Source organism: Arachis ipaensis, chromosome B2 (genome assembly GCF_059453495.1).
Source record: "Arachis ipaensis isolate K30076 ecotype BB chromosome B2, ASM5945349v1, whole genome shotgun sequence".
In the NCBI taxonomy this organism is placed as follows: Eukaryota; Viridiplantae; Streptophyta; class Magnoliopsida; order Fabales; family Fabaceae; genus Arachis; species Arachis ipaensis.
Window position 1 is genome coordinate 41,558,951 of NC_142437.1, and position 27,892 is coordinate 41,586,842.

Below are 27,892 nucleotides of genomic sequence, written 5' to 3' on the forward strand. Positions count from 1 at the left end.
AAGTTTTTTATTTTCTTTTTTTTGTTTAATTTTTGTTCTTGGTGTTGAGTCTTCAATGTTCTTGTTTCCTATTTTTCAATTCCAAAAATTTTCAAACTCCTTCCTACTCTTTTTTTAGCTATTTGTCTTTTCTCTGTTTGAGAGTCTTTGAGAATGTTCTTATTAAGTCTTTAATTTTATTTTCTTCTTCAAAATGTTCGAAAACCATAAAAACTTTTTTCAAAAATATTTTTAATTTTCTTGTTTAATCTTTGCTCTTAGTTTGAGTCTTTTTGTTTTGTTTTTGTGAAATTTTCGTCCCTTTTTAAGTCTTTCTTTCTAAAAATTTTCAAAAATAATTTTTTTTATTTAATCTTGTGTCAAGTCTTTAATTTTGGTGTTTTCTTGTTTATTTTCTTGCAATTTTCGAAAATCTTGTTTTGGTTTTCTATAAATTTTAAGTTTAGTGTTCTTTTTGTGTTCTTGTGTTCTTTGAGTCTTTAAATTTTTGTTCTGTGTTCTTGTGTTTATTCAAAGTGTTCTTGAGTTTTGTATGTGTCTTGATCTTAAAATTTTCAAGTTTGGTGTTCCCTTGTGTTTCCCTCCAAATTTTTGAAAGTTTGGGTGCACTAGATCTAACAATTTTAAGTCTAGCGTCTTTTTTGTGTTTTTCTTTTTATCAATAAATTCAAATAAATTAAAAAAATATATTTTCTAACTAATTTTAACAATAAATTTTTGAAAATTAACAAAATTCAAATTTTCAATTTTAAATTTTTATCTTATCTTATCTTAGTTATTAAGTTTTCAAATATCAAAAATTTCAAAAGTAAAAATCTTATCTTTTTCAAAAATTATCATATCTTTCTCAAAATCAAATTTCAAAATCTTATCTTTCTAAAATCAATTTCAAATCTTTTTGAAAATTCATATCTTATCTTTTTCTAATTTCAAATTTTAATTTCAAAATCTTTTCTTATCTTACTTTTTATCTTATTTTAAAATTTAAATCTTTTCATATCTTATCTTTTATTTTTTTATTATTTTTATTTTTATCTTTTCTTTATTAATATCTCCATCTTCTCTCTCTTATTTTTCAAAACTTCCTAACTAACTCTTATCTACCTTAATTTTCAAAAAAATATCTCTTTCTTCTCTCCTTTTTCAAAACTACCTAACTAACTCTCACCTCGCTCAAATTTTCGAAAACTAACTTTCTTTTTCTCTCTCTTCTTTTTCAAAACCACCTAACTAACTCTCCTCTACCTTAATTTTCGAAAATTATATCTCTTTTTCTCTATCTTCTTTTTCAAAACTACCTAACTAACTCTATTCTCTCTCTATTTTTGAAAATTAATTCTCCCTTTCTCTCTTCTGTTTTCGAAAATTTAACAATTAAAATTCAAATTATTTTAAATAAATTAACTAATCTTTCAAAAAATAATTAAATAAATAAATAAAAATAAAAATATTTTAATTTTCTTTTTCTATTTATACCTCTCTTCTTCTCATCTTAATTATTGTTATCCCCTATTTTCAAAGTATACTTATCTCTCTTCTTCTATTCTCTCTTTTATTGTCTTTCTGCACATCTCACTTGGAGCTTCTTGCCAATTGGCATAGAAAGCTCTCTTGTGATTTTCTTTCTTTATTATCTCTTATCTACTATATCCAAGGTATTTAGCCTATACTTATTTTATTTATTTTTATTTTTAATTTTTATCTTCTTCTTCTTCTTCCTCTACTTCTGACTTTCAGGAGGAGCTATTTGCCTATTGGCGTGGTCTCTTTATTTTCTTTCTTTTCTTCTTGTTTATGACCATGAACAAGGATAAAGAGCCCCTCTTGACTCCTAATCCTAAACCTGAAAAGACTCTGAGGAGGCGTTTACAAATAGCTAAAGCACAACACTCTGGAGGAGACCTTTCAGAAAGTTTTGAATAAGAAACAGAGAATATGGCCGAACCACAAGAGGAGACCAGAAAGGAGTACCTACCATTGGAGCTAACTAAGCTTCAGTTAGTCTCTCTTCTACAACAGAATTGCAAATTTTATGGACTTCCATTGGAAGATCCATATGAGTTCTTAGCAGAATTTTTACAGATTTGTGATACTGTAAAGACTAATGGAGTTAATCTGGAAGTCTACAAGCTGATGCTTTTCACCTTTGCTTTGCGAGACAGAGCTAAGTTTTGGTTGGTTGCCCAACCAAGGGAGAGTCTGGAATCTTAGGAAAAGCTAGTTAATTCTTTTCTTGATAAGTTCTTTCCTCCTCAAAGGATAAGCAAGATTAGAGTGGAAGTTGAAACCTTCAAACAAAGAGAGGGTGAATCCCTCTATGAAGCTTGGGAAAGATACAAGCAACTGATCAGGAGATGTCCTCCTGACATGCTCTTAGAGTGGTCCCTCATAAGCTTGTTCTATGATGGCCTATCTGACATATCCATGATTTCCTTAGATAGCTCTTGATGACAAGTCATCCTAGCCTATTTTAGCTAGTCTTTTTCTTTTGTTTTCATTAGAATTATGCACTTTCTTGAGCTACAAGCAAGCTAATTGAGTAGATTTTCATGTTTCCCTTGATTGAACCAACCATATATGAATTCATGCCATTTCATGAGGTTTTATGCTATATTTGTTGCATATTATGAAAGAATGAATATCTCATGATTTTGAGCATAGCTTTGATGAGTTTGGTTGATTAATGATAGGTGAAGAAAGCTTGGAGGAAGGTTGAAGCAAGAAGGAATGGCTAGGAGTGAAGAGAGGACAATGGAATAAGTGAAATTGAACCAGGAAGCAAGAAGCTGGACCTAAAGTTAGCATCAAACTTTTGCACAAACTTTTGGTTGAAAAGTTAGCCCCAACGTTAGCCCCCTAACTTGGAGGCTAACGTTGGAACTTGAAAATTCTCCCCTGGGCTTCAAAAGTTTGCGCCAACGTTAGCCCCCTAACTTTGAGGCTAACGTTGGCACATGGATTTCTCCCCTGGGCACCAAAAGTTTGCGCCAACGTTAGCCCCCTAACTTTGAGGCTAACGTTGGCACATGAATTCCTCCCTGGCCATCCAACGTTTGCGCCAACGTTAGCCCCCTAACTTGGAGGCTAACGTTGGAACATGAGTTTCTCCCCTGGGCACCAACGTTTGCGCCAACGTTAGCCCCCTAACTTGGAGGCTAACGTTGGCACATGAATTACAATGGGGAAGGAGCAAAAGTTTGCGCCAACGTTAGCCCCCTAACTTGGTGGCTAACGTTGGCACCACAAGCACACTAGACAAGGCCAACGTTAGGGTCAAAGTTAGACCCCTAACGTTGGCACCAACATTCATACCAGAAAAATGTGTTTACTGCTATGAAAAGTTGGAGCCAAAGTTAGACCCCTAACTTTGGCTCAAACTTTTGGTCCAACTTTTGCTAACCTCAAAACCGGTTCAATTGGTTCACTTCGGTTCTTCTCCAAACTTCAAGAGCAATCAACCAAGGCCTCTTTCAACCCAATTCCACCAAGAGCAAAGGCCCAACTCAAGGCTTGAAGATCATTTGAAGAAAGTGTATAAATAGGATAGAATTCAAGTTCTTCGGGGAGCTTTCCTTTTAGAATTTTCATAATAGTTTTCGGAGAGCTTTTGTTATTGAGTGAACTTTAATTTCTTTGTTTTCATTGCTTTCAATTTCATTTACACTTGTCTTGGATCTTGGATTGGAGAATTGAAGAAATTCTGTTTCAATCTCAATCTTGGATCTCTCTGTTTCTTACTGTTAATTAAATTTCATTTCCGGTTAATTGCTCTTCATCTCTTTTCTTTGCAATTTACATTTTCTTTGCAATTGTTCTTGTTGGATCTAGGAAGGCATTGAGATCTAGACTTGGTTTTCTAGTCTCTGGGCCCTGAGATCTCAATTTTATATTCTCTGTTTCTTGCTTTTAATGTTCATTTACTTTACTGCTTCAAGATCCGTTTCAATCCCAATTCCCTTTCCCTCTTCTGTTTAATGCAATTCAACTTTTCCTTGTTTAAATTCTGCAAATCCATTCCCCAATTCCCTTTACAATTCCAGCTGTTTACATTTCTTGCACTTTAAGATTCCGCAATTTACATTTCTTGCACTTTAAGTTTCTGCTATTTAATTTCTTGTCCTTTACCTTTCAGCAATTTATTTCTTGTTCTCTTTACTTCAATGCAATTTAATTCTGCAAGTCACAAAACCATCAACCAAATCTTGATTCGCTTGACTAAATCAACCACTAAGCTAAAATTGCCCAATCCTTCAATCCCTGTGGGATCGACCTCACTCCCGTGAGTTTTTATTACTTGATACGACCCGGTACACTTGCCGGTTAGTTTTTGGTGTTTTGGGAGAAATTTATTTTTCCTCCAAAATAACTCATCAGCTCTGCAGGTGGATCTCTCCACTTGAAGAAAACACCTGCAGAAATTAGAGAACTCATTGAGATGGTTGCTAACAACTAGTTCATGTACACCTCTGAAAGGAATCCTGTAAATCATGGAGCCTCTCAAAAGAAAGGAGTTCATGAAGTTGAGACCCTGAATTCCATCTTGGCTAAGAATAAGATCTTGACCCAAAAGGTCAACATCATCTCTCAACATCTCACTGGGATGCAAACTACAGCTGGCAATAATCAGGAAGCTTCTCTTAAAGAAGAATCCTATGATCCTGATCAACTCACCATAGAGGAGGTGAATTACTGGGAGAAGCCTTTGGAAACACTTACAACCCTTCATGGAGGAATCATCCAAACCTCTCAGGGAAGGATCAATAGAAACCTCAGCAAGGTTTTAATCAAGGTGGTAGGAACCAGAATAGGTTCAATAACAGACCACCAGTCCCATCTTCTCAAGGGAATATGGAAACTTCTAAGCAGAGCCTTTCTGACTTAGCCATTCTAGTCTCCAGCCTCACTAAGACCACCCACAGTTTCATTAATGAAACAAGGCCCTCCATTAGAAACTTGGAGGTACAGGCTGGTCAACTGAGCAAGAGGATCCCTGAGATCCCTCCTAACACTCTCCCCAGTAATACTGAGGTTAATCTTAGAGAAGAGTGCAAGGCCATCACCATGGAGGTTGAGGCCGAATTGGAGGAGATTAGGAAGGCATTGAGCGCCAGTGAATAAGCCTTCACTGGGCGTTCAACGCCCACCAGCCCAGAACTAAAGGAAACCATAAAGACAATTGAGGTTCCTTTGAATACACTTCTGCAGTGCATAAGTTCTGGTGACTACTCATCCTCAAGTGAGGATGAAGACACTAGGGTAGAGCAAGTTGCTTGTTTCCTAGGAGCTCTAATGAAGCTGAACGCCAAACTATTTGGTACAAAGCCTCTGGGGGAAGAACCTCCACTACTTACCAAAGAACTCCATGCTTTGGTTCAGCAAGAGCTACCTCAGAAGCTTCCAGACCCTAAATGCTTTCTGATTCCTTGCACTATAGGTACTATGACCTTTGAAAAGGCTCTGTGTGACCTAGGGTCAAGTATTAACTTCATGCCACTCTCAGAAATGGAGAAGCTGGGCATCATTGAGGTGAAATCTGCAAACATCTCTTTAGAGATGGAAGACAAGAAAATGAAAAATCCATATGGCTTAGTAGAGGATGCCTTGGTTAAAGTTGAAAACCACTACACTCCTGCAAACTTCATTGTCTTGGACATTGGAGATGATGAGGATAACTGTGTCATCCTTGGAAGACCCTTATTAGCTACTGCAAAAGCCTTGATTAATGTAGCTAACGGAGAAATAGTTTTCCAATTAGGAGAGGACTACATGTTATTTAAGATGTCCAATCCTAATTTTCCCTCCAATAAGAAAGAGACAACTGTGCAACATCTAGTGTGCTAACCCTCTCTTTCTATGCAGAGCTCTGCAAAGCCCCAGACATCACTTCTAAGTTTGGTGTTGGGTAGCCCTCAACAAGCTCTAAGTACAAAGGTATTAAAAAGAAAGTACCTAAAGGCTGAAAGGACAAGAAGGTCCCAACTGAAGGCCTCTCACCTGGCATGAGAGTTGTCTTCACTAAGAAGCCAGCCTTACCACACATAGTGAGTCGTGTCCTATCTCTAGAGCATGTAGAGCTCATTCATGAGAGGACAGAAAGAAAATTCACTGTCAAGGGAAAAAATCTGAGCTCTTACTCACCTCCTTAAGGAGTTGAAGGTTAAGCTAGTGACTTTAAAAGAGCGCTTATTGGGAGAAAACCCAACTTTACTAAACCATTTATTTTCCTTTTGTTTTTCCTTTCAGTTGTCTAAGTAATGATCATGTGCATCAGTCAAGAGATAGATTTCATAACAGTAAAAACAGAACACTCCTAGTGGAGTGTTAAAGTTGAATACCAGCGAGGAAGCCCTTCTAGGCGTTCAAAACCCCAAGAGGGGAGCATTACTGGTGTTAAATGCCAGTGCAGAGAAGCAAGAAATCTGGAATTTCCTAGCCTGTCAGGACCAAGAGGTCCCACAGAAGCTCCACTTATCCCACTTTCTTCCCCATTGATCATATTTTCTCGAGGACGAGCAAAACCCTTAAGTTTGGTGTTGCCAAAGCTTTGCTTTGTGACTTCTACCACTCTTAAGTATAAAAGAAGAGGATGGAGCAAACTAGAGAACATGCACATGAACTTGTGCAGCCGCCTCAACAAGGACAAAGGAGTGACATAGAAGAGATCAAGCACTATATGGGATCCTCAAGGAGGAGCACTGGCCACCATCATTCAGGTGGATTCGTTCTCTTTTACTCATTTTCTGTTATTTTTCTATTTTCTATTTTCTTGTCCTAGTTGCATGATCATTTACATTTGATGTCTTTAAGTTGTAAAATGTTCCATATATCTCTCACCTTGCTTAAATAAAAAATTTTTGAAAAGAATTGAGAGATGCATGAATTTCAAGTTTAAAATAAGATTAGTTTAATTAGTTTGATGTGGTGTCATTTTCTTTTGTTTTCTGAATGCATGCTTAAACAGTGCATGTTTGAAGTTGAAATTTATGAATGTTGGCTCTTGAAAGAATAAGGAAAAAGGAAAAATATTATTGATAATCTGAAAAATCTGAAAATTGATTCTTGAAGCAAGAAAAAGCAGCAAAAAGGCAAAAGAAAAAGCATGTTGCAAAAGAAAAAAAATTATTATGCATGCGAAAAAAAGAAAGAAAATGGCGAAAAAGAAAAAAAATAAAGCAGAAAAATCCATTACTGCCCAAAAATGTAGGAAAATGAGGGCAGATTGAAAAAGCCAGTAACCCTTTAAACCAAAAGGCAAGGGTAAAAGGATCCAAGGCTTTGAGCATTAATGGATAGGAAGGCCCAAAGGAATAAAATCCTTGCCTGCTCAATCTAAGCTATCCCTAACCATGTGCTAGTGGCGTGAAGGTGTTAAGTGAAAAACTTGAGACTGAGCAGTTAAAGTCGTGGTCCAAAGCAAAAAGAGTGTGCTTAAGAACTCTGGACACCTCTATCTGGGGACTCTAGCAAAGCTGAGTCAGAATCTGAAAAGATTCACCTAGGTAAAGTGTCTGTGGCATGAATGTATCCAGTGGTAATACTGGAAAACAGAGTGCTTAGGGTCATAGCCAAGGCTCAAAAAGCTGTGTTCAAGAATCAAAATAAGCTTAACTAAGAGAGTAAATAATATCATCTGTACTCTAAGTTCCTAACGATGCCAACATCTCTGAGTTTCAATGAACAGTCAGATGCCAAGCTATTTTCAGAAGCAAAAAGCTATTAAGTCCCGCTCATCTGATTTTTACTAAGCTTCATTTGAAACTTAGAAATTTATTGTATCTTAATTTTCTTTTTATCCTACTATATTTTTAGTTGCTTGGGGACAAACAACAGTTTAAGTTTGGTGTTGTGATGAGCGGATATTTTATACACTTTTTCACATCATATTCATATAGTTTTTAGTAGTTTTTATTTGGTTTTTATTGAGTTTTTATAGGTTTTAGTGTTAAAATCATATTTTTGGATTCTACTATGAGTTTTTGTATTTTTGGACAATTTCAGGTATTTTCTGGTTGAAATTGAGGAGCTAGAGCAGAAGTCTGATTCAGAGACAGAGAAAGCACTGCAGATGCTGTCCAAATCTGACCTGTTTGCATTTGAAAAAGCTTTTCTGGAGTTACAGAGGCCTAAATGGACCGCTCTCAACGGCTATGGAAATCTGACTTTCAGAGCTTTCCAGCAATATGTAATAGTTCATACTTTGCTTTGGATTTGAAGGCCCAAAACTGGCGTCCAACGCCAGCTACCTGCACTCCTCCAAACTTCCAGCGCCCAAAGAGCAGAGCCCAACGTCCAAAGGCCCATAAAGGACCCCTGGTTGGCATTCCACGCCCCAGAGACCTCAATGCACGTGAATCTCATCAAAGCTCAGCCCAAACACTCAATAAGTGGGCCCCAGAAGTAGATTTTAGCACTAAATAGACTGTTTTACCTATTACTAGTCATCTGTTTAGTATTTAAGGGATTAAACTTATGAAATTTAGATCGGCATTCAACATTCCATCATCTTTTTAGAGACTCTCCATTTTAGGAGAGCTCCAGTTATATTTTCCACCATTGTTTTTATTTTCAGTATGAGTTTCTAAACCTCCTAGGTTGAGGGGAGGAGCCCTACTGAGTCCTATAAATTAATTAAAGTACTATTTCTTCTTCTTCGATCTGTGTCTGATCTATCTCTAAGATGTATATCCCGATATTCATCATGATGAACAGGATGATCTGACAAATCAGATCTGTTCATCACACCAAGACGAACGTGCCTGACAACCACCCACGTCTACTTGGGTTCGTATGAATATTTGGCCAGAAAGCACGAATCAACAGCTTTGGATTTACATCTCTCAGACGATTAATCCACGATTTCATTGGGGACTTCTCGAGACATCAGTTCAGTCAATCTTCGAGGAGATTAAGGTCTCCGTGGTATAGGCTAGATCCTAGAAGTAACGTTCTCTAATCCGAAAGCTTCTACCTTGTCTGTGGAGTTTTGAGTAGGATCGCCAAGAGAATGGATTGCTATGCACTTCACCCTCCATTGGATTGAATACCAAGGGCCTTGGCGTTCATTCTGTAGCAGAGGAGATCAAAGACCATTGGTGTGGCTTTGATTACTTACAGCCTGCCATAGAAGAAGATCATTCACAAGCAAAGAAGATGATAGTACTAGAGTTACTTAAGAAAGACAAAGCAACTCCAACTCTCAATTCTATTCCATTCATATAATTCCTGACAATTTTAAAACACATGCTTTGCACATTCAATATAACTCCTTCTGATTCCACCTAACTAAGACTTGCAAGACAACCACAAGCTTGCTTTAGGCCACAATCCTCGTGGGATCGACCTTGACTCGCTCAGGTATTACTTGGACGACCCAGTGTATTTGCTGGTACTGCTTCTGTTGTATAAAATACTGTGGGTTTTATGTACAAGCACACCAGTACCTCATTTGTCCTAAGGAGACTGAGGGTTGGGAATCTTGAATAAGATATGATCTTCAATCAACCTCCAGACTAGTTCTCATTTTTCCACATCAATTAAGGCCTTTGCAGTAGCAAGAAAAGGCCTTCCAAGGATGATGGAGTCTTCTCTGCCCTCCCCAGTGTCTAGAATCACGAAATCTACAGGAAGGTAAAGGTTTTCCACTTTTACAAGGACGTTTTCCACCATGCCAAATGCCCGTTTAAGGGACTTGTCTGCCATCTCCAGTGAGGTCTTGGCAGGTTGCACCTCTAGGATCCCCAGCTTCTTCTTCATAGAGAGAGAGGCATAAGGTTGATGCTTGAGCCAAGGTCACACAATGCCTTCTCAAAGGTGATAGTCCCTATAGTACAGGGAATAAGGAAGCTTTCGGGATCTGGTAGCTTCTAAGGTAGTTTCTTCTGGACCAAGGCATTGCATTCCTTGGTCAGCACTACCATCTTATCTTCCTTTAAGTTCTTCTTGTCAGAAATTAAACTTCTTAGACATGCCATTAAAGGGGTTTCTTCTCCAACACCTCTGCAAAAGAGATGTTGACTTGCAGCTTCTTGAGGACTGCTAAGAACTAAGCAAGTTGCTCATCCTCAGGATCCTCTTGCACGTCTGGAGAGGGATGCTCTTTAGGCTCTTCCATCTTCATTGTGGTGTGCATGGGGACATTCATGGGCTCCTCCTGAGCTCTGGTTTGCTTTAGTTCCTAGGTAGCAGGCTCCTTCTTCGGTTCGGCCTTAGCTTCCATGGTTAGGGCCTTACATTCTTCCTTAGAATTCACCTCAGTGTTGCTTGGAAGAGTGTTGGATGCAGTTTCCAGGACCCTCTTGTTCAGCTGACCTACCTGTATCTCCAAATTTCTGATGGAGGATTTAGTTTCTGCCATGAAACTATGAGTGGTCTTGGAGAGGTTAGAGACTATAGTAGCCAGGTCAGAAAGTCTTTGTGTAGGGGTCTCCATCTGCTGCTGAGAGGGTTGAAATGGTCTGTTGTTAAACCTATTCTGGTTCATTCCCCCCTGATTGTTGTTGAAGCCTTGTTGAGGCCTCTACTGATCTTTCCACCCGAAGTTGGGGTGGTTTCTCCATCCCTGATTGAAAGTATTTAAATAGGGATTATTGTTGGAGTTTTTGGAGGAGTTTCCCATGTAGTTCACCTCCTCCATGGTAGTCTATGCAGAGTCATCAGCGTCCACTTCATACGCTATCTCTGGGGAGTAAGCAGCTGAACTCTGTGTTCCACTCAAGTGCTGGGAGATCATGTTGATCTGCTGGAATATGAGCTTGTTTTGAGCTAGGATGGTGTCCAAAGTGCTGACCTCTATGACTCCTCTCTTCTGAGCAGCCCCAGTGTTCACAGGGTTCCTCTCAGAAGTATACATGTATTGGTTGTTGGCAACCATTTCTATAAGCTCCTGCGCCTCCTCAGGCATCTTCTTCATGTGAAGTGAGCCACCAGCAGAGTGGTCCAATGACATCTTGGATATCTCAGAGAGACCATCATAGAAAATCTCTAGCATGGTCCATTCTGAGATCATGTCAGGAGGACATCTCCTGATCAACTGCTTGTATCTTTCCCAAGCTTCATAGAGGGAATCTCCCTCTTTCTGTCTGAAGGTCTAGACTTCCACCTTAAGTTTGCTCAGCTTTTGAGGTGGAAAAAACTTTGTCAAGAATCCATTGATCACCTTCTTCCATGTATCTAGGCTCTCCTTAGGCTGAGAATCCAGCCATAGCCTTGCTTAGTCCCTTACAGCAAAGGGAAATATCATGAGCTTGTAAACCTCTAGATTTACTCCATTAGTCTTGACAGTATCACAGATCTGCAGAAAATCAGAGATGAACTTGTTGGGGTCCTCTTGCAAGAGTCCATGAAATTGGCAATTCTGTTGTACTAGAGTGACCAGTTGAGACTTCAGCTCAAAGTTGTTTGTACCAATGGTAGGTATGGAGATGCTGCGCCCATAAAAGTCAAATGTGGGTGCAGTGTAAGATCCGAAGGCCTTTCTTGTGTCTCTTCTAGCTTCTAGATTGGCTGCCATTGTTGTATCTTCAGCTTCTTGTTCAAGAGCTTCTGTGAGATTCCTTACGGCTCTGCTAGCTTGAGCTTGTTGCAAACGCCGCCTTAAGGTCCTTTCAGGTTTAGGATCAGGATCAAAGAGTGTTTCTTTATCCCTATTTCTGCTCATAAACAAGAAAAAAAAATGAAGAAAAGTAAAAGAAAGGAGTCTCTATGTTAGAGTATAGAAAACTCCTTGTTAAAGACTTAGATAAAGAGAAAATAAGATAAAGGTGTCTTTTATTTAAAAAGAGTTTTCGAAAATAAAGAGAGAGAATGGAGTCTGAATATTTTCGAAAAAGGAGAGAGAGAGAGAGAAAGAAGAAGAGATTTTTGAAAAAGAAGCGAAAGAAAAATTAAAGAGACACCAAACTTTTAAAATTAAAATAAGATAAAACAAACAATTAAGTAACAAGATATGAGAAATAAAAATTTGAATTCAAAGAAATTTGAAATTTAAAATGAAAAGACAAATAAAGATTTTGAAATTCAAAATTTGAAAAGTCAAGAGAGAGAGAAACAAGATAAGATAAGATTTTTATAAATGTAAAGCTTTTAAAATTCAAACTTAAAAGAAAGAAAACTAACAAAATAATAAACTTTTAAAATTTGAATTTTAAGTTAAAGATAAGATAAGTTTTAAAAATATAAAAATTTTAAAATTGAAATTTTAAAAGAAAGCAAAACTAACAAGATACAAAAATTTAAAATTTGAAATAAGATAAGATAACAAAATTGTTGAAATCAAAGAAAAAGATAAGATAAAATATTTTAAAGATAGAAAAGTTAAACAAGAAAACCAAGATTACTAATCAAGACACCAAACTTAAAATTTGAAACCAATCAAAAAAAAATTCAAAAATATATTTATTTATTTTCTTTTTTTTGAATTAAAAAGAAAAGAAAAACACTAAATGGACACCAAACTTAAAAATTTTGAAATCAAAAGACACTAATTTCGAAAAATTGGAGAGGGAAACACTAAAAGACACTGGTGCACGAAATTTAAACTCGCACAACTGAACCGGCAAGTGCACCGAGTCATCCAAGTAATACCTCAGGTGAGTGAGGGTCGAATCCTACGAGGATTGTCGAATTGAGCAAGCTGTGGTTATCCTGCAAATCTTAGTCAGGCAAATAGAAAGGTAAGTTTATTGTGTAGGAGCATAAGCAACAATAACAAAAGCGGTAAATGGATACAGTAGGTTCAGTGATGAGACGTCAGTTAAGGCTTCGGAGGTACTTTTTCTTCTTAATTAACACATCGTACTCTCTACTTCAACAATGAATGATTCCTTCAATGGCAAGGTTGCAAGTGATTAAGCTATGGGTCGTGGTCATTAATTTCCTCAAGTCCAGACCAAACATCCGAACGGACTGGATCAATCTGGGAGAGGGTGAAGCGCACGCCAGTCAATCTCTCTACTAATCCTACTCAAAACACCATAGACAAGGTCTGATCTTTCGGATAAGAGATTATTGCTCTTATGGTTCTAGCCCTTAGAGCCACAGGAACCTCAATTGCCCCTGATTAACGAGGTTATATGTCCCATACCTAATTAATCCAGATAATTTTATTGAAACCCGTGATGCATCCTCAAGCTGTAGCTCAGTACAATCCGGGTCAAGACTCGTAAGAACTCATGTAGAATCAAGATTCATAAGGATGAAGAACAATAATGCATCATAGAATAGAATCACACATTGATTGAAATGGAAAAGTACTTGTATTAATTCATAGCAATCAGTAGAGCTCCTAACCTTAACCTAGGAGGTTTGGTTGCTCATACTGTATACAGAGAAATAACTGAAATACTCGAAAGTGGTAAAAGAGAGATCCTAAACAATGGTGATCTCTTTTCTATTTATACTAACCTAAACCTAAAGAGACATTAATAGTAATTAGAAATTACAAAATTAAAATAAACTAAGCTAAAGGCACAAAAATCTACTTATGGGCCCACTTTGTGAGTATTTGAATAGAGCTTGGTGTCCAACTTGAAGAAGTGGGCATTGAATGCCCACTAGGGGTAGGATTGCTGCTTTCTTGCTCCCTTTGTGGCATTGAATGCTAGGTTTGGTCCTCTTGGGGCTTAGGGTAGTTTGGGCATTCAACGCCCATTTTGGGCTGTCCAATCTAAATAAAAGCATAAGTCATTATATATTTCTAGAAATCCCTAGAAGTTAGCTTTCCAACGCCATTGAGAACGCATCATTTGGACCTTTGTAGCTCCAGAAATACTCGTTTGAATGCGTGGAGGTCAGAATTTGACAGCATATGCTCTACTTTCCTTGCCTTTGAATCAGACATTGCCAGAACTTCACCAATTTCACCCAAAATTCACCTAAAATCATAGAAAAACGAAAAATCTCAAAGTAATATCCAAAGAAGTGAATTTTTCATTAAAACCTACTAAAACTCAACAAAACATATTGAAAATGCTATGAAATTGATGCCAAAAAGCGTATAAAATATCCACTCATCAAAACACCAAACTTAAACTATTGCTTGTCCTCAAGTAAACAAAAATAAGTAGGATTAAAAAGAAGACACAAATACAACAAGTCTAAGGGTTTTCAATGAAGCTCAAATCTAATCACTGAGTGGGGCTAATAGTTCTTTACTTCTGAACAGCTTTGGCATCTCATATCGCTTTGAAGTTCAGAGGCATTGGCATCTCTCAGAGTTACAGTCTAGATAATATTATTACTTCTCTTCTTTAAGTTCTTCTCAATTCTTGAACGCAGCTTCCTCTTTGGTGCTTTGTACCTTGTTGAGCCTAGCCGTGACCCTAAGCGTTTTGTTTTCCCGTATTACCTCCAGATACATAAATGCCACAGGCACTTAACTGGGGGAACCCTTTGGATTCAAATTTAGCTTTGCTTAATTTCCAGTCAGTGGTACCCAGAGTTCTTAAGCGTACTCTTTTGCTTTGGATCCCGACTTTAACTGCTCAGTCTGAAGCTTTTCACTTGACACCTTCACACCACAAGCCTTTGGTTAGGGATGGCAACCCAATTGGGCTTTGTCCCTCCTAACCATTGATGCTCAAAGCCATGGATCCTTGCTCTTTTGATTTTTCTTTTGTGAGCACTTGATGAGCGGATATTTTATACGCTTTTTGACATCACTTTCTTATAGTTTTTAGTAGTTTTTATTTAGTTTTTATGAAGTTTTTATAGGTTTTGGTGTTAAATTCACATTTTTGGATTCTACTATGAGTTTTTGTTTTTTGGACAATTTCAGGTATTTTCTGGCCGAAATTGAGGAGCTGGAGCAGAAGTCTGATTCAGAGACAGAAAAGCACTACAGATGCTGTCCAGATCTGTCCTGCCTTCATTCGGAAGAGCTTTTCTGCAGCTACAGAAGTCCAAATGGAGTGATCTCAATGGCTATGGAAAGCTGACTTCTAGAGCTTTCTAGAAATATATAATATTTCATACTTTGCCTTGGATTAGAAGGCCCAAAACTGGCGTCCAACACCAGCTATCTGCCCCCTTCCAGGCGTCCAGCACCCAAAGAGCAGAGACCAATATACAAACGCCCAAAGAGAACCCCCTAGTAGGCATTCCACGTCCCAGAGACCTCATAGCACATGGATCTCATCAAAGCTCAGCCTAAACACTCACCAAGTGGGCCCCAGAAGTGGATTTTAGCACTAAAGAGACTGTTTTACCCTTACTAGTCATTTGTTTAGTATTTAAAGGATTTTATTTATGTAATTCAGACAATCTTCAATTGACGAGAGCATTATACACTTTTACATTGTGCTTTTATTTCAGTATGAGTTTCTAAACCTCCTAGGTTGAGGGGAGGAGCCCCGCTGGGTCCTATAAATTAAAAAAAAGTATTACTGTTTCTTCTTCGATCCGTTTTTGATTTATCTCTAAGATGTATAATCCGATCTTCATCGTGGTGAATAGGATGATCTAACCAATTAGCTCTGTTCATCACACTAAGACGAACGTGCCTAAAAAACACCTGCATCTACTTGGGTTCGTGTGAATACGTGATTGGAAAGTACGAGCCAACTGCTATGTTTATACATCTCTCAGACGGCTAATCCACGACTTCATTGGGGACTTCTCAAGACACCAGTTCAGCCGATTTCTGGGGAGATTAGGGTCTCCGTGGTATAGGCTAGAATCCTAAGAAGAAGCATCCTCTAATCCGAAAGATTCGACCTTGTCTGTGGCGTTTTGAGTAGGATCGCCAAGAGAATGGACTGCTATGCGCTTCACCCTTCGTCAGATTGGATGACCACGTCCAATGGTGTTCAATCTGTAGCAGAGAAGATCAATGACCATGGCCCATGGGTTGATCACATATAGCCTGCCATAGAAGAAGATCATTCACAAGCAGAGAAGACAGTAGTACCAGAGTTAATTCAGAAAGACAAAGAAACTCCAATCCTTAACCCTATTCATATCATTTATTCCAATTCGGTATTCCTTTCACAATTAACAACCTTCTGATCTACCTGACTAAGACCTGCAAGATAACCATAGCTTGCTTCAAACCACAATCCTTGTGGGGTCGACCCTGACTCACTCAAGTATTACTTGGACGACCCAGTGCACTTGCTGGTACTGCTGTACGAGAGTGTGGGGTTCGTACGCATCATGTTTTTGGCGCTGTTGTCGGGGATTGTTGAGTTTAGAAAAACTGCTGGATTGTCTTACTCCTTAGATCAAGTAAGTTTATTTTACATTATTTTAATTGAGTCATTTATTTTTATCTTCTTCTTCTTCTTAATTTTCGAAAATCACTAAAAACTTTTTCAAAAATGTTTTTCTTTTCTTAGTTCAATTTATGTTCTTGATGAGTCTTTGATTTTTGCAAGAGTATAACTTTGATTTGAGTCTTTGTTTATGTTCTTGTTGAGTCTTTTATTTTCCTTCTCTAATATTTTTGGAAAATTTCAAAAAGGTTTTTCAAAAATATTTTTATTTTTGTTGTTCAATTGGTTAGAGCGTTGTGTTCATGTTCTTGGTAATTATTGTTTCTTTGAGTCTTTCTTTCTAAAAATTTTCAAAAATAATTTTTCTTTATTTAAATCTTGTATCAAGTCTTTAAGTTTGATGTTTTCTTATTTATTTTCTTTTGATTTTTGAAAATCTTTGTTTAATTTTCTAAAAATTTTAAGTTTGGTGTTCTTTTTATGTTCTTGTGTTCTTTGTGTTCTTATGAGTCTTCAAAGTGATCTTGAGTCTTGTTTGTGTTTTGATCTTAAAATTTTTAAGTTTGGTGTCCCCTTGTGTTTCCCTCCAAATTTTCGAAAATAAAGGGGTGCTAGATCTAAAAATTTTAAGTCTTGTGTCTTTTTTTGTGTTTTTCTCTTTCATAAAAAAAATTCAAAAATAAAAAACATCTTTTTTATCTTTATTTAGTTATTATTTTCGAAATTTTTAGAATAAAATTCAGATTTTGATTTTAAATTTTTATCTTATCTTATCTTAGTTGTCAAGTTTTCAAAATTCAAATCTTTTCAAAATAAAAAATCTCATCTTTTTCAAAAATCTTATTTTTTTCAAAATCTTATCATATCTTTTTCAAAATTTAAAAATCTTATCTTATCTTTTTCAAAATTTCAAATTTTAAAATCATATATTTTTCAAAATCAAATTTCAAAATCTTATCTTTTTCTAATTTCAAACTTTAATTTCAAATCTTTTCTTATCTTATCTTCTATTTTATTTTTAAATTAAAATATTTTCTTAATTAATATCTTATCTTCTCTCTCTTATTTTTCAAAATCTCCTAACTAACTCTTCTCTTCTTAATTTTCGAAAAAATACTTCTCTTCTTCTCTCTCATCTTTTTCAAAACTACCTAACTAATTCTTCTCTTCTTAATTTTTGAAAACAATATCTCTTCTTCTTTCTCTTCTTTTTCAAAACCACCTAACTAACTCTCTTCTCTCTTAATTTTCGAAAATTACTCCCTCTCTCTCTTCTATTTTCGAAAATTCACTAACCAATTCTAAAAACTTTTTAAATTATTAAGCATAATTTTTGAAAATCAATTAATTAAATAAATAAAATAAAAACAAAAATATTTTAACTCTTATTTACTTCTTCTATTTATACTGCTCTTCTTCTCACATCTATATCATTCTTCTTCTTCACACTCTGTATTCTTCCTTCTCATCTTGATTATTTCTATCACCTGTTTTCAAAGTATCCTTCTTCTATTTCTCTTATTTATTTTATTCTTTCTTCTTCTTCTTTCTTTACTTCTAACTCTAAGGAGGAGCTTCTTGCCTATTGGTAGAAACAACTTTCTTCTTTTTCTTTCTTTTCTTTTCTTCTTGTTTATGACCAGGAATAGGGATAAAGAACCCCTCTTGACTCCTGATCCTGAACATGAGAAGACTCTTTGGAGGCGTTTACGACAAGCTAAAGCACAACACTCCGGAAGAGACCTTTCAGAAAGTTTTGAACAAGAACAAGGAGACATGGCCGAACCACAAGAGGAGCCTAGAAAGGTCCATGGTGACTTCACCATGCCTACCTCTGACTTTTATGGCAGAAGCATTGTTGTACCTGCCATTGGAGCTAACAATTTTGAGCTTAAGCCTCAGTTAGTCTCTCTTCTGCAGCAGAACTGCAAATTCCATGGACTTCCAATGGAAGATCCACATAAGTTCTTTACAGAATTCTTATAGATCTGTGATCCTATAAAGACTAATGGAGTTAATCCTGAAGTCTACAAGCTGATGCTTTTCCCCTCTGCTTTAAGAGACAGAGCTAAGTTTTGGTTGGATGTTGATGAACGGATAATTTATATGCTTTTTGGCATTGTTTCTACATAGTTTTTAGTATGATTTAGTTAGTTTTTAGTATATTTTTATTAGTTTTTAAATAAAATTCACATTTCTGGACTTTACTATGAGTTTGTGTGTTTTTCTGTGATTTCAGGTATTTTCTGGCTGAAATTGAGGGACTTGATCAAAAATCAGATTCAGAGGTTGAAGAAGGACTGTAGATGCTGTTGGATTCTGACCTCCCTGCACTCAAAGTGGATTTTCTGGAGCTACAGAACTCCAAATGGTGCTCTCTCAATTGAGTTGGAAAGTAGACATCTAGGGCTTTCCAGCAATATATAATAGTCTATACTTTGCTCGAGTTTAGATGACGCAAACTGGCGTTCAACGCCAGTTCTCTGCCCTATTCTGGAGTCAAACGCCAGAAACAGGTTGCAAAGTGGAGTTAAACGCCAGAAACAGGTTATAAACTGGCGTTTAACTCCAAGAAAGACCTCTCCACGTGAAAGCTACAATGCTCAGCCCAAGCACACACCAAGTGGGCCCCAAAAATGGATTTCTGCATCATTTACTTATCTCTGTAACCCTAGTAACAAGTTTAGCATAAATAGGACTTTTTACTATTGTATTCGGGGATCTTTGGACGTTTAGTTCTAAGATCATGGAGGCTGGCCTCTCGGAAATGCTTAGACCTTATTCTTATGCATTTTCAACGGTTGAGTTTCTACACACCATAGATTAAGGTGTGGAGCTCTGCTGTTTCTCGAGTATTAATGCAAAGTACTATTGTTTTTCTATTCAATTCAAGCTTATTCCTATTCTAAGATATTCATTCACACCCAAGAACATGATGAATGTGATGCTCATCACCATTCTCACTTATGAACACGTGCCTGACAACCACTTCCGTTCTACATGAAGATGAGATAGAATGAGTATCTCTTAGATATCTAATACAGGGGACCGAGTCCGAGATATTAGAGTCTTCGTGGTATAAGTTAGAACCCATGGACGGCCATTCCTGAGATCTGGAAAGTCTAAACCTTGTCTGTGGTATTCCGAGTAGGATCTGGGAAGGGATGGCTGTGACGAGCTTCAAACTCGCGACTGCTGGGCGTAGTGATAGACGCAAAAGGATAGTAAATCCTATTCCAGTATGATCTAGAACCGACAGATGATTAGCCATGCAGTGACAGCGCATTGGACTATTTTCACAGAGAGGACGGGATGTAGCCATTGACAACGGTGATGCCCAACATACAGTTTGCCATGGAAAGGAGTGGGAATGATTGGATGAAGACAGCAGGAAAGCAGAGGTTCAGGAGGAACAAAAGCACCTCTATACGCTTATCTAAAATTCTCACTAATGAATTACATAAGTATCTCTATCCTAGTTTATATTTTAATTATGTTTTAATTATCAATTCTTTATAACCATTTGAATCCACCTGACTGAGATTTACAAAGTATCCATAGCTTGCTTCAAGCCGACAATCTCCGTGGGATCGACCCTTACTCACGTAAGGTTTATTACTTGGATGACCCAGTGCGCTTGCTGGTTAGTTGTGCGAAGTTGTGACAAAGTGTGATTCACGTTTGAGAGAACCAAGTCTTTGGCGCCATTGTTGATGATCACAATTTCGTGCACCAAGTTTTTGGCGCCGTTGCCGGGGATTGTTCGAGTTTGGACAACTGACGGTTCATCTTGTTGCTCAGATTAGGTAATTTTATTTTATTTTTAAGCTTTTTATTTCTTATTTTTGAAAATAATACAAAAAAAAATTTTTTCTTCTTTTCGTTTTTCTCAAAATAATTTTCGAAAAACAAAAACCAAAAAAAATTCTTATAAAATCATAAAAACCAAAAATCTTATGTTTCTTGTTTGAGTCTAGTGTCAATTTGTAAGTTTGGTTTCAATTGCATCTTTTTAATTTTTCTTAAAATTTTCGAAAATTCATGCATGTGTTCTTTATGATCTTCAAGTTGTTCTTGGTAAGTCTTCTTGTTTGATCTTTAAAATTTCTTATTTTGTGTCTTTTCTTGTTTCTCATATGCATTTTTGAATTATTAATGTCTCAACATTGAAAATTTCTAAGTTTGGTGTCTTGCATGTTTTTCTTTTCTTAAAAATTTTCAAAAATAAGTTCTTGGTGTTCAACTTGACATTCAAAGTGTTCGTGGTGTTCATCTTGACATTCATAGTGTTCTTGCATGCATCATTTGTTTTGATCCAAAATTTTCATGCATTGAGTCTTTTTGGTGTTTTTTTCTTTCTTCATTAAAAATTCAAAAATAAAAAAAATATCTTTCCCTTATTCACTCATAAATTTTCAAAAATTTGAGTTGACTTTTTCAAAACTTTTTAAAATTTAGTTGTTTCTTATGAGTCAAATCAAATTTTCAATTTAAAAATCCTATCTTTTTCAAATCTTTTTCAAAAATCAAATCTTTCTCATTTTTTCTTTCATATTTTCTAAAATTTCAAATTGATTTTCAAAAATCTTTTTCTTATTTTGTTTCAAAATTTCAAAATCTTTACTAACAATTAATGTGATTGATTCAAAAAATTTTAAGTTTGTTACTTGCCTAGTAAGAAAGGTTCAATCTTTAAATTTTAAAATCCTATCTTTTTGTTTCTTGTTAGTCAAGTAATTAACTTTAATTTTCAAAATCAAATCTTTTTAAATTTCTTTTTCAAATCTTTTTCAAAATAAGTTTCAATCACATCTTTTTCAAAATTAATTTCAAAATATTTTCTAACTTATTTTCTAGCTTCTTATCTTTTCAAAATTGATTTTCAAATCTTTTTGAATTAATCTTATCTTTTTGTTTGATTCATATCTTTTTCAAAACTACCTAACTAACTCTCTCTTTCTAATTTTCGAAAATCACCTTCCTCTTTTTCAAAATTCCTTTTAATTAACTAATTATTTTAAATTTTAATTTTAAATTTTATTCCTTTTCATATTTTCGAATTCTAAATAATAAATAAAATAAAAAAAATATATTTTTATTTTATTTTAATTAATTTTTGAATTCTTATCTTTTCCTTCTTCTATTCTTATCTTCTTCTACTAACATAAAGGGAATCTCTATACTGTGACATAGAGGATTCCATATTTTCTTTTCTGTTTTCTTCTTTTTCATATGAGCAGGAACAAGGATAAGAACATTCTTGTTGAAGCTGATCCTGAACCTGAAAGGACTCTGAAGAGGAAGCTAAGGGAAGCCAAAGCACAACTCTTTGGAGAAAATCTGACAGAAATTTTCGAAAAAGAAGGAGACATGGCCGAAAATAATAATAATGCAAGGAAGATATGCTTGGTGACTTTACTGCACCAAATTCCAATTTACATGGAAGAAGCATCTCAATCCCTGCCATTGGAGCAAACAATTTTGAGCTAAAGCCTCAATTAGTTTCTCTGATGCAATAGAATTGCAAGTTTCATGGACTTCCATCAGAAGATCATTTTCAGTTCTTAACTGAATTCTTGCAAATATGTGATACTGTTAAGACCAATGGGGTTGATCCCGAGGTCTACAGGCTTATGCTTTTCCCGTTTGCTGTAAGAGACAGAGCTAGAATATGGTTGGACTCTCAACCTAAAGATAGCCTGAACTCTTGGGATAAGCTGGTCACGGCTTTCTTAGCCAAGTTCTTTCCTCCTCAAAAGCTTAGTAAGCTTAGAGTGGATGTTCAAACCTTCAGACAGAAGGACGGTGAATCCCTCTATGAAGCTTGGGAGAGATATAAGCAAATGACCAAAAAGTGTCCTTCTGACATGCTTTCAGAATGGACTATCTTGGATATATTCTATGATGGTCTGTCTGAGCTATCAAAGATGTCACTGGACCATTCTGCAGGTGGATCCATTCACCTAAAGAAAACGCCTGCAGAAGCTCAGGAACTCATTGACATGGTTGCAAATAACCAGTTCATGTACACTTCTGAAAGGAATCCTGTGAGTAATGGGACGCCTCAGAGGAAGGAAGTTCTTGAAATTAATACTCTCAATGCCATATTGGCTCAGAACAAAATATTGACTCAGCAAGTCAATATGATTTCTCAGAGTCTGAATGGAATGCAAGCTGCATCCAACAGTACTCAAGAGGCATCTTCTGTAGAAGAAGCTTATGATCCTGAGAACCCTGCAATTGCAGAGGTGAATTACATGGGTGAACCCTAAGGAAACACCTATAATCCCTCATGGAGAAATCATCCAAATTTCTCATGGAAGGATCAACAAAAGCCTCAACAAGGCTTTAATAATGGTGGAAGAAACAGGTTTAGCAATAACAAGCCTTTTCCATCATCCACTCAGTAACAGACAGAGAATTCTGAGCAGAATTCATCTAGCTTAGCAAATATAGTCTCTGATCTATCTAAGGCCACTTTAAGTTTCATGAATGAAACAAGGTCCTCCATTAGAAATTTGGAGGCACAAGTGGGCCAGCTGAGTAAAAGGGTCACTGAAACTCCTCCAAGTACTCTCCCAAGCAATACAGAAGAAAATCCAAAGAGAGAGTGCAAGGCCATTGATTTGACCATCATGGCCGAACCTACAAGGGAGGAGAAGGACGTGAATCCTAGTGAGGAAGACCTCCTGGGACGTTCATTGACCAATAAGGAGTTTTCCTTTGAGGAACCAGAGGAATCTGAGGCTCATCTAGAGACCATAGAGATTTCATTGAACCTCTTTTTACCATTCATGAGCTCTGATAACTATTCATCTTCTGAAGAAGATGAAGACATTGCTAAAGAGCAAGTTGCTCAATATTTAGGAGCAATCATGAAGCTGAATGCCAAATTATTTGGTAATGAGACTTGGGAGGATGAACCTCCCTTGCTCATTAAGGAACTAAATGCCTTGGTTCAGCAAACTCTACCTCAAAAGAAACGGAATCCTGGTAAATTCCTAATTCCCTGTAACATAGGCACCATGACCTTTGAGAAGGCTTTGTGTGACCTGGGGTCAGGAATAAACTTAATGCCACTCTCTGTAATGGAGAAACTTTGGATCTTTGAGGTGCAAGCTGCCAGAATCTCATTAGAGATGGCAGACAACTCAAGAAAAGAGGCTTATGAACTAGTAGAGGACGTGCTAGTAAAGGTTGAAGGCCTTTACATCCCTACTGATTTCATAATCCTAGACACTGGGAAGGATGAGGATGAATCCATCATCCTTGAAAGACCCTTCCTAGCCACAGCAAAAGCTCTAATTGATGTAGACAGAGGAGAGTTGGTCCTTCAACTGAATGAGGACTATCTTGTGTTTAAGACTCAAGGTTCTCCTTCTGTAACCATGGAGAGGAAGCATGAAAAGCTTCTCTCACTGCAGAGTCAACCAAAGCCCCCACAGTCAAACTATAAGTTTGGTGTTGGGAGGCCACAACCAAACTCTAAGTTTGGTGTTGAACCCCCACATTCAAACTCTAAGTTTGGTGTTGGGAGGATCCAACCTTGCTCTGATTATCTGTGAGGCTCCATGAGAGCTCACTGTCAAGCTATTACCATTAAAGAAGCACTTGTTGGGAGGCAACCCAATGTTATTCATATCCATTTTATTTTATCTCCTATTTTATTAGGTTGATGATCATGTGAAATCACAAAAACTACTGAAAAATTCAAAAACAGAATGAAAAACAGCATTAAAAATAGCACACCCTGGAGGAGGAGCATTCTGGCATTTAAACGCCAGAAACAAGCATCTGTCTGGCATTTAACGCCAGAAACAAGCACCAAGCTGGCGTTTAACGCCAGAAGCAAGCATCTACCTGGCATTAAACGCCAGAAACAGGCTACATTTGGGCGTTTAACACCAAAAACAGGCAGCAGTCTGGCATTAAACGTCAGGATTGCACAGCAAGGGCGTTTTACACGCCTAATTGGAGCAGGGATGTTAAACCCTTGACCCCACTAGATCTGTGGACCCCACAGGATCCCCACCTTTTCTTCTCTCCCCTTCACACCTTTTCATAACTCTCTCCCCCAAATAACCTCCACCAATCACCTCCATTACTCCTCTAAAACCATCATACAACCCACCTACACCCTCCTACTCAAATTTAAACCATCACTCCTTCCTTTTCACACATTACAACCACCACTTCTCCCCCTTGTCCGAATACACCTTCTCCCTCCATCTCCTCTATTTTCTTCTTCTTCTACTACTTTCTTTCTTCTTTTGCTCGAGGATGAGCAACCCTTATAAGTTTGGTGTGGAAAAAGCATTGCTTTTTATTTTTCCATAACCATTTATGGCACCTAAAACCAGAGAAACCTCTAGAAAGAGGAAAGGGAAGGCAAAAGCTTCCACCTCTGAGTCATGGGAGATGGAGAGATTCATCTCAAAAGCTCATCATTAAGAAAAGGATGGAGAAAACAAGAGATCATGGACCTCAACAAGAGCATGAGGAAATTCCTCACCATAAAATCCCTGAGATGCCTCAAGGGATGCACTTTTCTCCACAAAACTATTGGGAGAAAATCAATACTTTCCTAGGAGAATTAAGCTCCAACATGGGACAACTAAGGATGGAGCACCAAGAGCATTCCATCATCCTCCATGAAATTAGAGAAGATCAAATAGCTATGAGGGAGGAACAACAAAGACAAGGAAGAGACATAGAGGAGCTCAAGAGCACCATTGGTTCTTCAAGAAGAGGAAGATGCCACCCCCACTAAGGTGGACCCGTTCCTTAATCTCCTTGTTCTTATTTCTCTATTTTTCATTTACTATGCTTTTGTTTTATTTATGTTTGTGTCTTTACTATATGATCATTAGTGTCTAAGTGTCTATGTCTTAAAGTTATGAATGTCCTATGAATCCATCACCTCTCTTAAATGAAAAAAATTTTAATTACAAAAGAACAAGAAGTACATGATTTTGAATTCATCCTTGAAACTAGTTTAATTATTTTGATGTGGTGACAATATTTTTTGTTTTCTGAATGAATGCTTGAACAGTGCATATGTCTTTTGAATTTGTTGTTTATGAATGTTAAATATGTTGGCTCTTGAAAGAATGATGAAAAGGAGACATGTTATCTGATAATCTGAAAAATCATAAAATTGATTATTGAAGCAAGAAAAAGCAGTGAAGAACAAAGCTCGCGAAAAAAAAAAGAGAAAAAAAATTAGGGGAAAAAAAAAAAGAGAAAAAGAAAAAGAAAAAGCAAGCAGAAAAAGCCAAAAGCCCTTTAAACCAATAGGCAAGAGCAAAAAGGCAATAGCCCTTAAAACCAAAAGGAAAGGGTAATAAAAAGGATCCAAGGATTTGAGCATTAATGGATAGGAGGGCCTAAAGGAATAAAATCCTGGCCTAAGCGGCTAAACCAAGCTGTCCCTAAGCATGTGCTTGTGGCATGAAGGTGTCAAGTGAAAACTTGAGACTGAGCGTTTAAAATCGAGGTCCAAAGCAAAAAGAAGAGTGTGCTTAAGAACCCTGGACACCTCTAATTGGGGACTTTAGCAAAGCTGAGTCACAATCTGAAAAGGTTCACCCAATTATGTGTCTGTGGCATTTATGTATCTGGTGGTAATACTGGAAAATAAAGTGCTTAGGGCCACGGCCAAGACTCATAAAGTAGCTGTATTCAAGAATCAACATACTGAACTAGGAGAATCAATAACACTATCTGAATTCTGAGTTCCTATAGATGCCAATCATTCTGAACTTCAATGGATAAAGTGAGATGCCAAAACTATTCAAGAGGCAAAAAGCTACTAGCCCCGTTCATCTGATTGGAGCTAAGTTTCATTGATATTTTGGAATTTATAGTATATTCTCTTCTTTTTATCCTATTTGATTTTCAGTTTCTTGGGGACAAGCAACAATTTAAGTTTGGTGTTGTGATAAGCGGATAATTTATACGCTTTTTGGCATTGTTTCTACATAGTTTTTAGTATGATTTAGTTAGTTTTTAGTATATTTTTATTAGTTTTTAAATAAAATTCACATTTCTGGACTTTACTATGAGTTTGTGTGTTTTTCTATGATTTCAGGTATTTTCTGGCTGAAATTAAGGGACTTGAGCAAAAATCAGATTCAGAGGTTGAAGAAGGACTGCAGATGCTGTTGGATTCTGACCTCCCTGCACTCAAAGTGGATTTTCTGGAGCTACAGAACTCCAAATCGCACGCTCTCAATTGTGTTGGAAAGTAGACATCCAGGGCTTTCTAGAAATATATAATAATCCATACTTTGCCTGAGTTTAGACGATGCAAACTGGCGTTCAACGCCAGCTCTCTGCCCTATTCTGGAGTCAAACGCCAGAAACAGGTTGCAAAGTGGAGTTAAATGCCAGAAACAGGTTATAAACAGGTGTTTAACTCTAAGAAAGACCTCTCCACATGAAATCTTCAATGCTCAGCCCAAGCACACACCAAGTGGGTCCCGGAAATGGATTTCTGCATCATTTTCTTATCTCTGTAACCCTAGTAACTAGTTTAGCATAAATAGGACTTTTTACTATTATATTCGAGGATCTTTGGACGTTTAGTTCTGAGATCATGGAGGCTGGCCTCTCGGCCATGCCTAGACCTTGTTCTTATGTATTTTCAACGGTAGAGTTTCTACACACCATAGATTAAGGTGTGGAGCTCTGCTGTTCCTCGGGTATTAATGCAAAGTACTATTGTTTTTCTATTCAATTCAAGCTTATTCCTATTCTAAGATATTCATTCACACCCAAGAACATGATGAATGTGATGATTATGTGATGCTCATCACCATTCTCACTTATGAATACGTGCCTGACAACCACTTCCGTTCTACATGAAGATGAGATAGAATGAGTATCTCTTAGATATCTAATACAGGGGACCGAGTCCGAGATATTAGAGTCTTCGTGGTATAAGTTAGAACCCATGGACGGCCATTCCTGAGATCCAGAAAGTCTAAACCTTGTCTGTGGTATTCCGAGTAGGATCTGGGAAGGGATGGCTGTGACGAGCTTCAAACTCATGAGTGCTAGGCGTAGTGACAGACGCAAAAGGATAGTAAATCCTATTCCAGTATGATCGAGAATCGACAGATGATTAGCCATGCAGTGACAGCGCATTGGACCATTTTCACAGAGAGGACGGGATGTAGTCATTGACAACGGTGATGCCTAACATACAGCTTGCCATGGAAAGGAGTGGGAATGATTGGATGAAGACAGCAGGAAAGCAGAGGTTCAGGAGGAACGAAAGCATCTCTATACGCTTATCTGAAATTTTCGCTAATGAATTACATAAGTATCTCTATCCTAGTTTATATTTTAATTATGTTTTAATTATCAATTTTCTATAACCATTTGAATCCGCCAGACTAAGATTTACAAAGTGACCATAGCTTGCTTCAAGCCGACAATCTCCGTGGGATCGACCCTTACTCACGTAAGGTTTATTACTTGGACGACCCAGTGCACTTACTGGTTAGTTGTGCGAAGTTGTGACAAAATGTGATTCACGTTTGAGAGCACCAAGTCTTTGGTGCCATTGTTGATGATCACAATTTCGTGCACCAGATGCCCTGCCAAGAGAGAGTCTTGACTCTTGGGAAAAGATGGTTAATGCTTTTCTGGCTAAGTTCTTTCCTCCTCAAAGGATGAGT

At 37.0% G+C, this 27,892-nt stretch overlaps 1 non-coding gene across 1 annotated transcript; it reads right to left on the bottom strand.

The window, feature by feature from the left end:
• Window positions 1-21,973: 21,973 nt before the first annotated feature.
• On the bottom strand, window positions 21,974-22,081 carry LOC148573735 (small nucleolar RNA R71). Its single transcript, XR_015905842.1, has one exon. It is a non-coding gene; the product is annotated as a small nucleolar RNA R71 (small nucleolar RNA).
• Window positions 22,082-27,892: the final 5,811 nt, after the last annotated feature.